This window comes from Dipodomys merriami, unplaced genomic scaffold, assembly GCF_024711535.1.
Source record: "Dipodomys merriami isolate MVZ:Mamm:240054 unplaced genomic scaffold, mDipMer1.0.p SCAF_9, whole genome shotgun sequence".
Taxonomy (NCBI): domain Eukaryota; kingdom Metazoa; phylum Chordata; class Mammalia; order Rodentia; family Heteromyidae; genus Dipodomys; species Dipodomys merriami.
This window is the reverse complement of record NW_027206512.1, coordinates 34,507,402-34,515,858: the sequence shown is the minus strand read 5'-3', so window position 1 is coordinate 34,515,858 and position 8,457 is coordinate 34,507,402. Positions and strand designations below refer to the sequence as shown.

Below are 8,457 nucleotides of genomic sequence, written 5' to 3'. Positions count from 1 at the left end.
CACTTATAGTCACAAAAATGCACTACCGTACTTTGTGCTGATACTTAACTAAATGTACTAATTAAACTTGCAGAGACCAGGGCTCCATGAGGCCCTGGATGTAATTTGGTAACATGAGACAAATACGTTCTTCTTATGAGTTTCCCTCGGCTTCTATTGATAATTTTGTATGCTCTTTCCCTCCTAGTGATGTTATAAATGTCTAAATGACTCTTGGCAAAAAGAAAGAAAGAAGAAAGAAAGGAGAAAGAAAGAAAGAAAGAAAGAAAGAAAGAAAGAAAGAAAGGAAGGAGAAAGAAAGAAAGAAAGGAGAAAGAAAGAAAGAAAAAGTCCCCCATCTTACTAGGTGGATCAGGCACTATGTAGTAGGTTCAATGCATCTCCTCCCAAGTGCACCCGTGTGACATGTGGAAGCAAAGCTTTTCCGATTCTGTGTCTTTTGTCAGAGATTTGTGTTTTTCAGTGTCCTATTTAATAACGGTACAGAATTACCTTAAACATCTTTACATTGGTTTAAACAAAATAAACAAAACGCCAAGGCCACTAGAGGTGAGCTCTAGTAAGTAGTTCACTGAAATAATCATTGCAAAATGTACGGAAAGTGCTGGGTCCTGGTGACTCAGGCCTGTAATCCTAGCTACTCAGGAGGTTGAGATCTGTGCAACTCAAAGCCAGCCTGGGCCGGAAAGTCCATGAGACTCTTGTATTCAATTAACCAGCAAAAAGCTGGGGAAGTGGCACTGTGGATTAAGTGGTAGAGTGTGGATTAAGTGGTAGAGTGCTATCCTAGCCTTGATTCCCAGTTCTGGCACACACACACAGACACACACAGACAGACACACACACACACACACACACACACACGGAGGAAAGTCAATGTGGTTCACCCACAAAGGGCTATTTTCCTTCAAACATCAAGGTCAGTGTTTAATTCCCTTCTGGACGTTCAGTTCAGACGTTCGGGGAGTCCACAACGCCATTTCCAGCCTTTCTCCTGCTGTACTGAGCAATTTTGCGCTCGGGTCATTCTCCCAGGCCCCAGATCCATTCTGCCTGCGGGGACCACGCGGGGTGACAGTCCTTCCGCCGAAGATCGGGTGGCTTGCGTTAGATTCTGACTTCCGCACGAGGGGCCTGGCCTGGCATCGCATGGGGTGGGCCCTGGTGTCCTTGTCCCTCAGGCCAGGTGCGCCCATGAGACCTCGGACAGCGCCCCCACTCCCAGCCCCCCCCACGAGTCCGGCCCGCGCGCGCTTTCCCGGGGCGTCCTCAGGGCGCTGAGCGGCGGCGGGGCGCGGGGTGGCGGCGGGGGCCGCGGGCGGCGGCGGGCGGGGCGGCGGCGCGGGTCCGAGGCCGGCGGCGGCGGTGGCGGAGCATGTGACCACGCCGCGCGGGGCCGGGCGCGCAGTGCCGCGCGGTGGCGACTGCGGGGAGAGCAATGGAGGCCGCGGGCGCCTGAGAGGCGGGAGCGCTGCCGGGTGCCGCTGCCGCCGCTGCCGCTGCTGCCGCCGCCGGGGAGGCTCCGCGGGTGCCGCCCGCCCGCCCGCTCGCTCGCCCGCTCTCCAGCTCGCTCGGGTCGCCGGCCTTCGCTCCGCCAGCCCGGGCGTCCGGGGGACCGCAGGTGAGCGCCTTCTCCTCCCGCCGCTACAACCAGATGGAGACAATGGGGACCCCGGCCCGGCGACTCCCCACCGCGCGCGCCCCTCCAGGCCGGGCCCGTGGCACCCCGGGACTCTCGATCTTGATCCCCGAGTGCACGTTCGGGGTAACCGGCCTCGAACTTGGGGCGTCGTCCCCGTGCGGGGCGCGGACCCTGCCCGAGGAACCTGCGCGCTGCGCGGCGAGCGCGCCTGGGGTCCCCACCGGGGAACCTGCCTCCGGGCTGAGCCCCGGGAACTTGCCGAGAGCGTGGGACCTAGCGGTCCCCGCGCCCCTTCCCGCGCCCCGGCGTCCCATCCCGGGCGTCCCCGCGCGGGGCCAGTCCTCGCCATCCCAGCCGGGACGCCGACGGCTCAGCCCTGCTGCCCACAGCCGCATCGCTTTGTTTAACCTCCGCAAACCGTCGCGCACAAACTCTTGCTGCCCCAATTCTGATGAGCCACCCGTTCGGTGGCCGAGGGGAGACAAAGGTTTTCCCCTCCGTGGGCGAGGGCTGAGCCGGGGAGCGCGCGGCCAGGGTGGGCCATTTCCGCTGATCGCCCCCCAGGCCGACTGAGGCGGGTGTCTAGATACCGCGGCCGCCCAGGCGGGGCCGGCTCTGAGGTGGGGAGATCCGACCTCTCAACCCCGAGGACCGGTGGGGGGTGGGGCGGGGGTGGAGGTGGAGGTGGGTGGGGTCGCCTTTAAGAAAACGGTTATCAGTCAGAAGAGCAGATGTTTAAAATTTGTGCTCGATGTTTTCAAAATAGCAACATTAGAATCATTTTCTGAATTGTGCTTTGACAGGGAGACTATGTAGAGACACATTGCTTAGGTGTAGGGGGAGGGAGGAAGGAAAACTAGAAACTACCACCATGTGTTGTGAAATTTTAATATGGCTCTATGAATAATGGCCTGGAAACTGATCTGGTTTAGGGTGTGTGTGTGTGTGTGTGTGTGTGTGTGTGTGTGTGTGTGTGTGTGTGTGTGTGTGTGTGTGTGTGTGTGTGTGTGTGTGGTCGTGAGGGAGTGGTTCGGATACAAAGAATAAGGGAATTTAGTGGGAGAATCTTAGCAAATACCTTGTGGTGAATGATGAATTCATTAACTTGTCTGTTAAATCGACAATACCCTGGACAAACTGCCTGCAATAGTTGGATGATACATAAAATGGCCAACAGTTATGTGGTATTGTGTGCGACAGGGGAACCTGAACGGAACCATCAGTTTTGAGTAATTTTGAAGAAGTCAACGAAAGGAAGGCATCTTCTCCACGGCCTTTATTCTTTGAGAACAGAATCCTACCTACTTTGGCATATTCAAGACCAGATTATCTGGAAGTAAAACAATTTCATAAACATTTTGATGATGAACCTCCTATGTGATTGTAGTATGGATTAATTCTAAAATACGCAGGTAACTGTTACACGATTAGATCACTTGATACTATGAATTACTTACAATGTTTTCTGGTCAAAGACTTCTGCTCAGACTCCTCTAACAAGATAAGAAACTTTCAACCTCAAGACATAGTGGTAGATGTGGAACACTGAAGGAACACCTACTTGACACACTTAGGGCATTGGTATGAGAAAAGCTGTTGGAGAGTTCTCCATCAACTATAAAACATGCTGACAATGTTACTGTTATCGCTAGAGGTGGAAGCTGTATTTTTACATTGATTCCTTGCACAATTTCAGAGCAATTAGTGGAAATAGCTTCAGGGCATAGTCTTGTGGCCATTAAAAAATAGTTTGTATTTCTAACCTGGCCCATAGTAGGTGTTCAGTAAATAAAGAATGAACTAATGAAAATCAAATCAGAATGAACAAAAGTGCAGAAGGTGAAACTGGTTTACTTCCTTTAGTTTAACCAGTGTTTACTGAAGGCTTTCTGGGGACAGGTGCTTTGGAAAAGCATTTCCCCTGCAGTGCATGAAAGCCAAGACAACCCCCCCCTCCATGTGCTTCCTAGAAGTGGGGGCCTCCTGGGTGGTTCTCATGTGTTTCTCCGGTAACTGAAGAGAACAAAAGAACAGTTCACTTGTTAGGTGTGTTTATACTTTCTCCCAACAGCCCAAGGAAGCAGGGTAGATAGTATCATCCCTGCTTTGTAGGTGAGGGGAAATGCAGACACACAGGGATTAAATGGTTTGCTAACTCCATGCCACCAAATGACCCTGGGGAGGGGGCGGGCAGAAGCTGGTGCCGCTCTCCAGGGAATGCCACTCAGATTAGACCTCAAAAGTTGAGCTTTGGGATAACCTTTAAATAAGGACAAGGTGCATCCTACCACCCAGTCCTTACTGCTGTGGGAAAGTGTGCAGGTTCTAGATGCAGGAGACTGAATCTGAGTGTGGCTTTTCATGTGTCCCTCCTTTTGTGCTTACAAGTTTCTTCATCTGTACAATGAAGAGGTAATGGGTCTTCCCTTTATGATTCTTTTTTTTTTCTTTTTATGATATTGGGGCTTGAGCTCAGGGTTTTATGCTTACTAGGCTGGAGCTCTACTCCTTGAGCCATACCCTGAAATTTCTTTGCTTTTGTTCTTTTACCAGTAGGTTCTTTAAAAAATTTTTTTTAGCTTTTTTTATTGTTATTATAAAGGTGATGAAAGAGGGGTTAGTCACAATGACATAAGTCCGATAATAAGTACATTTCTCTTTGGACACTGTCACTCATTCCCTCACTCTCTCCCAGTTTTTCTCTCCCATCCCTGCCCACAAGTTGTATAGTTCATTTTCAACATAGTGTCTAGTGAGTGCCACTGCTGTATTTGTTCACCCTTTATCGCTTCATTTCTGTGCCCCCGTTAACCTCCCAAAGACAGACAAAGGAAAAAAATGAGGCACAAAAGGAAAAACAACAACAAAGAAAAATACCTCTCATTTCCATTTCCTTGAGTGTGTTTTGATAAATATTATTTTATAGGATCAGATGCACATAGGCATTGTGCCTATGTTATTGCCCCCTAAGAGTATCCTTAGGTCTCACTGTGTGTGACTGCCTGGAGTCCTGTATAATTTACCACGTTCCAGTGTGTATTAGATCTGTCTTCTGTTTATGAGAGGAAACACGTGCCATTTGTCTCTCTCAGCTTAGCTTAATGTCACTTACAATCCGTTCCCCTGAAAATGATATACTATTCCATTGTGTGTAAGTACCACATTTTCTGGATCCACTCATCTATTGTACGACATCTGGGCTGTTTCCATAACTTGGCTATTGTGAATAGTGCAGTAATGACCATGGATGTGCTAGTGTCTTTACGGTTTCCTGGCTTGTGATGTTCCAGTTGGGTCTTGAATTTATCTCTGGCTAGCCTGGCCTTCAATCCTTCTATTTATGCTTTCCATACAGCTGGTAAAACAAGCACATACCACCATACTCAGTGAGATCTCGTTAACTTTTTGCCCAGGCTAGCTTCAAACTACAATTCTGATTTTGGCCACCTCAGTATCTGGGATTACAGGTGTGAGGAATGTTGTGAAAATCAAATGGAATAATATGAGTATCAGTATCAATTGAGTTTTATTTTCATTATTATTAAAGTGTGGCTTTAAATTGGAGGGGGCACAGTAAGAGTAAGAGATGCAGTTTACAATGCTGTTTTGGAAATAGACACATTGTAAATATGTGTGTGCATATACAGACATAAACTGTATATGGATGTATACATATGTATGTATATAAGCAAACGTGTCACTGAGGAACATCCTCTGCTCTTAGTATTTACAGACAAAGTCTTACCATATAGCTCAGGCTGGCGGCAAACTCCCTATGTTGCCCAAGCTGGCCTTGAACCCTCCATCCTCTTGCCTTAGCCTCCTGAGTCTTGGGATTTATAGGTGTTTGCCACCACTAAGCATTATAAAATAATGTTTAGATTTCTTAAGGTCAGTGCAGTCTTATATTTTCATTCTATCTTATTTGTAAAATCCCCCTTTAGAGGGCACATGGTGACCTCCCATTCTGTTTCTTGGATTAAAACTGCTAATTTGAAAAGCCCTCATCTACAAGATTATTAGGAGATGTACACTCAAAAGGATCTGATGTTAAATCTCTACATTTCCCCTTCAAGTAGCCTAAAACGTCAGGGCTTAGTGGTAGAGCTCATCTAGGAGGCTGGGTTTGATCTCATCACTGCAAAAGAAATTAAAATCCACTTAAACATGTAGTGGTCATTTAGTGCTTATTTGATATGGCTAAGTTCTCATGCTAAGCATTCCCTGTACTCCTGCTATCCAATTTAGTTCTTACAACAGGGTCTTGTGTTTCCACCAAGAAATAATTCATTTCACAGAGGTGAGTTCCTAACGTTACCAAGGGATGATTTCAGGGATTCACACAGTTCTATAAGACACAGTCCTCTCACTGTGTCTGCTAAAAGACATTTCACCCTCCTTTAACACAACTTGAAATGGCAACATTGAGAATTTACCCATCATGGTACAACTTTTTGTAGTTTCTTGTTGTTGTTGTTGGTTGCAGGGCTTGAACTCAGGACCTGAGAGCTCTCTGAGCTTTTTTGAAGGCTAGCACCCTACCACTTTGAGCCAAAGTGCCACTTCTTGTTTTCTGGTGGCTAAAGTCTCACAGACTTTCCTGCCTGGCTAGCTTTGAACCCTGATCCTTAGATCTCAGCCTCAAGAGAAGCTAAGATTACAGGCTTGAGTCACCAGTGCCTGGCTTATAGTTTCCTTTTAAAGGACTCACTGCAAGTTAATTTTTCAACCTTGTAAAGCAGTATACATAGGAGACCAGTAATTCAGTCTTCTTTGGCTGGTCTTGTGGTGTGTGTGTGTGTGTGTGTGTGTGTGTGTGTGTGTGTGTGTGTGTGTGTGTGTGTGTGTGTGTGTGTGTGTGTGTGTGTGTGTGTGTGTGTGTGTGTGTGTGTGTGTGTGTGTCCTGAGGCTTGAACTCAGGGCCTGGGCACTATCCCTGAGCTTCATCATTTCATTCAAGGCTAGTGCTCTACCACTTGTGCCACAGCTCTACTTCTGGCTTTTTTTGGTGATTAATTGGAGATAAGAGTCTCACAGACTTTCCTACCTCAGCTGGCTTTGAACTGTGATCCTCAGATCTCTGCCTCCTGAGTAGCTAAGATTATAGATGTGAGCCACCAGTGCCTGGCTGGCTGATCCTTTGATATAAATATTTTGGAGTGGCTTCTCAGGTTTTTGTGAGAGATTCAATTAATTGGTCATTTTATTGGTGCACTAAAAGGTTTAATACTTCTTTAAAAGAGACACAAAACAGCTGTGTAGCTCTAAGAAGACTTCATAATGAATGGATGTCACAAATTATTAAGGCACAAAATGAAGATGTAAGAACTGCAGAGAGCACGTTATAGTATATTGATTGATCCCAAAATTCCAAGGCAGTAAAAGCACTAATTGTACAAGTACTCATAAGCTATTACCACCAATGAAACCTCTATATATTCACAGGCCAGTTCTTTACAGGTGTTTGCTATGGCTGCAGTATTGTTTCGTATTTTCTGGGATTCTATTCTCTTAAAAATATTATTTGGAAGAATGGAATAGCCTTTAAGTAAGCATATTTTTATCGCATTACTTAGTATGCACAGATATTTTAATGGACAATGAAAGGGAGAATTTCACTACTTTTCCTACACATCTGTTATTCAAATTCTTGTTGCATCTCATTTGCACTCGGGTACTTAAAGGTATTTCAGTTTGCTTTTGTGTTGTAGCTTTCCGTATTTCTGCATGTAGGGGGCTTTCAACCCTTAGCCAAATATTTAAACAGTTAATTTGTTGAGCAAAGGTTAGTCTTTTCCGAAGCATATAATTTTAAGATCAGGGGCCTGGGAAGGTGGCTCAGTGGTAGAGTGCTTGCCTTGCATGCATGAGGCCCTGGGTTCGATTCCTCAGCACCATATAAGCAGAAAAAGTCGGAAGTGGTGCTCAAGTGGCTCAAGTGGTAGAGCACTAACATTGAGCTGAAGAGCTGAGGGACAGTGCCCAGGTCCATTTGCCCTCAGAAAATGATTTTTGCAAGTTGGAGGAGTAGCAGCATATGCCTGTAATCTCAGCACACAAGAGGCTGAGGCAGGAGGATTGTGGGTAAGAGTGAGGCTAGACTATGTTATATAATGAGACCCTATTTCAAAAACAGAACATAATAAACACCCCAAAGAAAGCAGTTCAGTTAATAGATTTGTATATTACTGTAGTGATTTGATTTTTGCTTATTAATTTATTTCTTTTGTCTTTTTGCCCTTAATGGATTAAACACTGTGAAGTGTTAGAACTATTGTATGGTCACCATCACTGTAATTTGTATGTTCAGTCAGTTTGAAAACTTAGTTACCATTCCACTTTGCGCCCCTTTTATTTTTATTTTTTTGGCGGTACAGTGATTGAAAGTCAGAACCTCATATTTGTTAGATTTGCTTGCTTGGCTGGTGCTATGCTACATAATCCATGCCTCCAGCCTGCTTTTTGCTGGTTAAGTGGAGATGGAGTCTCCTGGATTTTTCTACCTGGGCTGGCTTTGAACTACAATCCCTTGGATCTTAGCCTTAGAAGAGTAGTAGCTAGGATTACAGGTATGAGACAGCCAGCCCCTGACTTACCCTTTTAATTCTTGATGTGGAAATACTTAGACATAAAAAGTAAATTAACGTGCATATTGAGTTGTAGTAGTGGCTTTGAGGTAGATGCTCATGAATGTTCTCCATGTGTGATTTCCACACATGTGAGATATCCAAGATTACATATTTCTCATCTACAAGTAAAAAATTATTTGAAGGAACTGTGTGAATGGGAAAATGGAATAAACCTGGAAGAGATGT

The 8,457-nt window shown here is 46.0% G+C and overlaps 1 protein-coding gene across 1 annotated transcript in view; it reads left to right on the top strand.

The window, feature by feature from the left end:
* Positions 1–1,447: 1,447 nt before the first annotated feature.
* Positions 1,448–8,457, top strand: part of Cracd (capping protein inhibiting regulator of actin dynamics) — a 194,470-nt gene continuing 187,460 nt past the window's right edge. The window contains exon 1 of the mRNA XM_070012908.1: positions 1,448–1,621. The gene's annotated coding sequence lies outside the window, so the exon portion shown is untranslated. The remainder of the gene's footprint in view (positions 1,622–8,457) is intronic.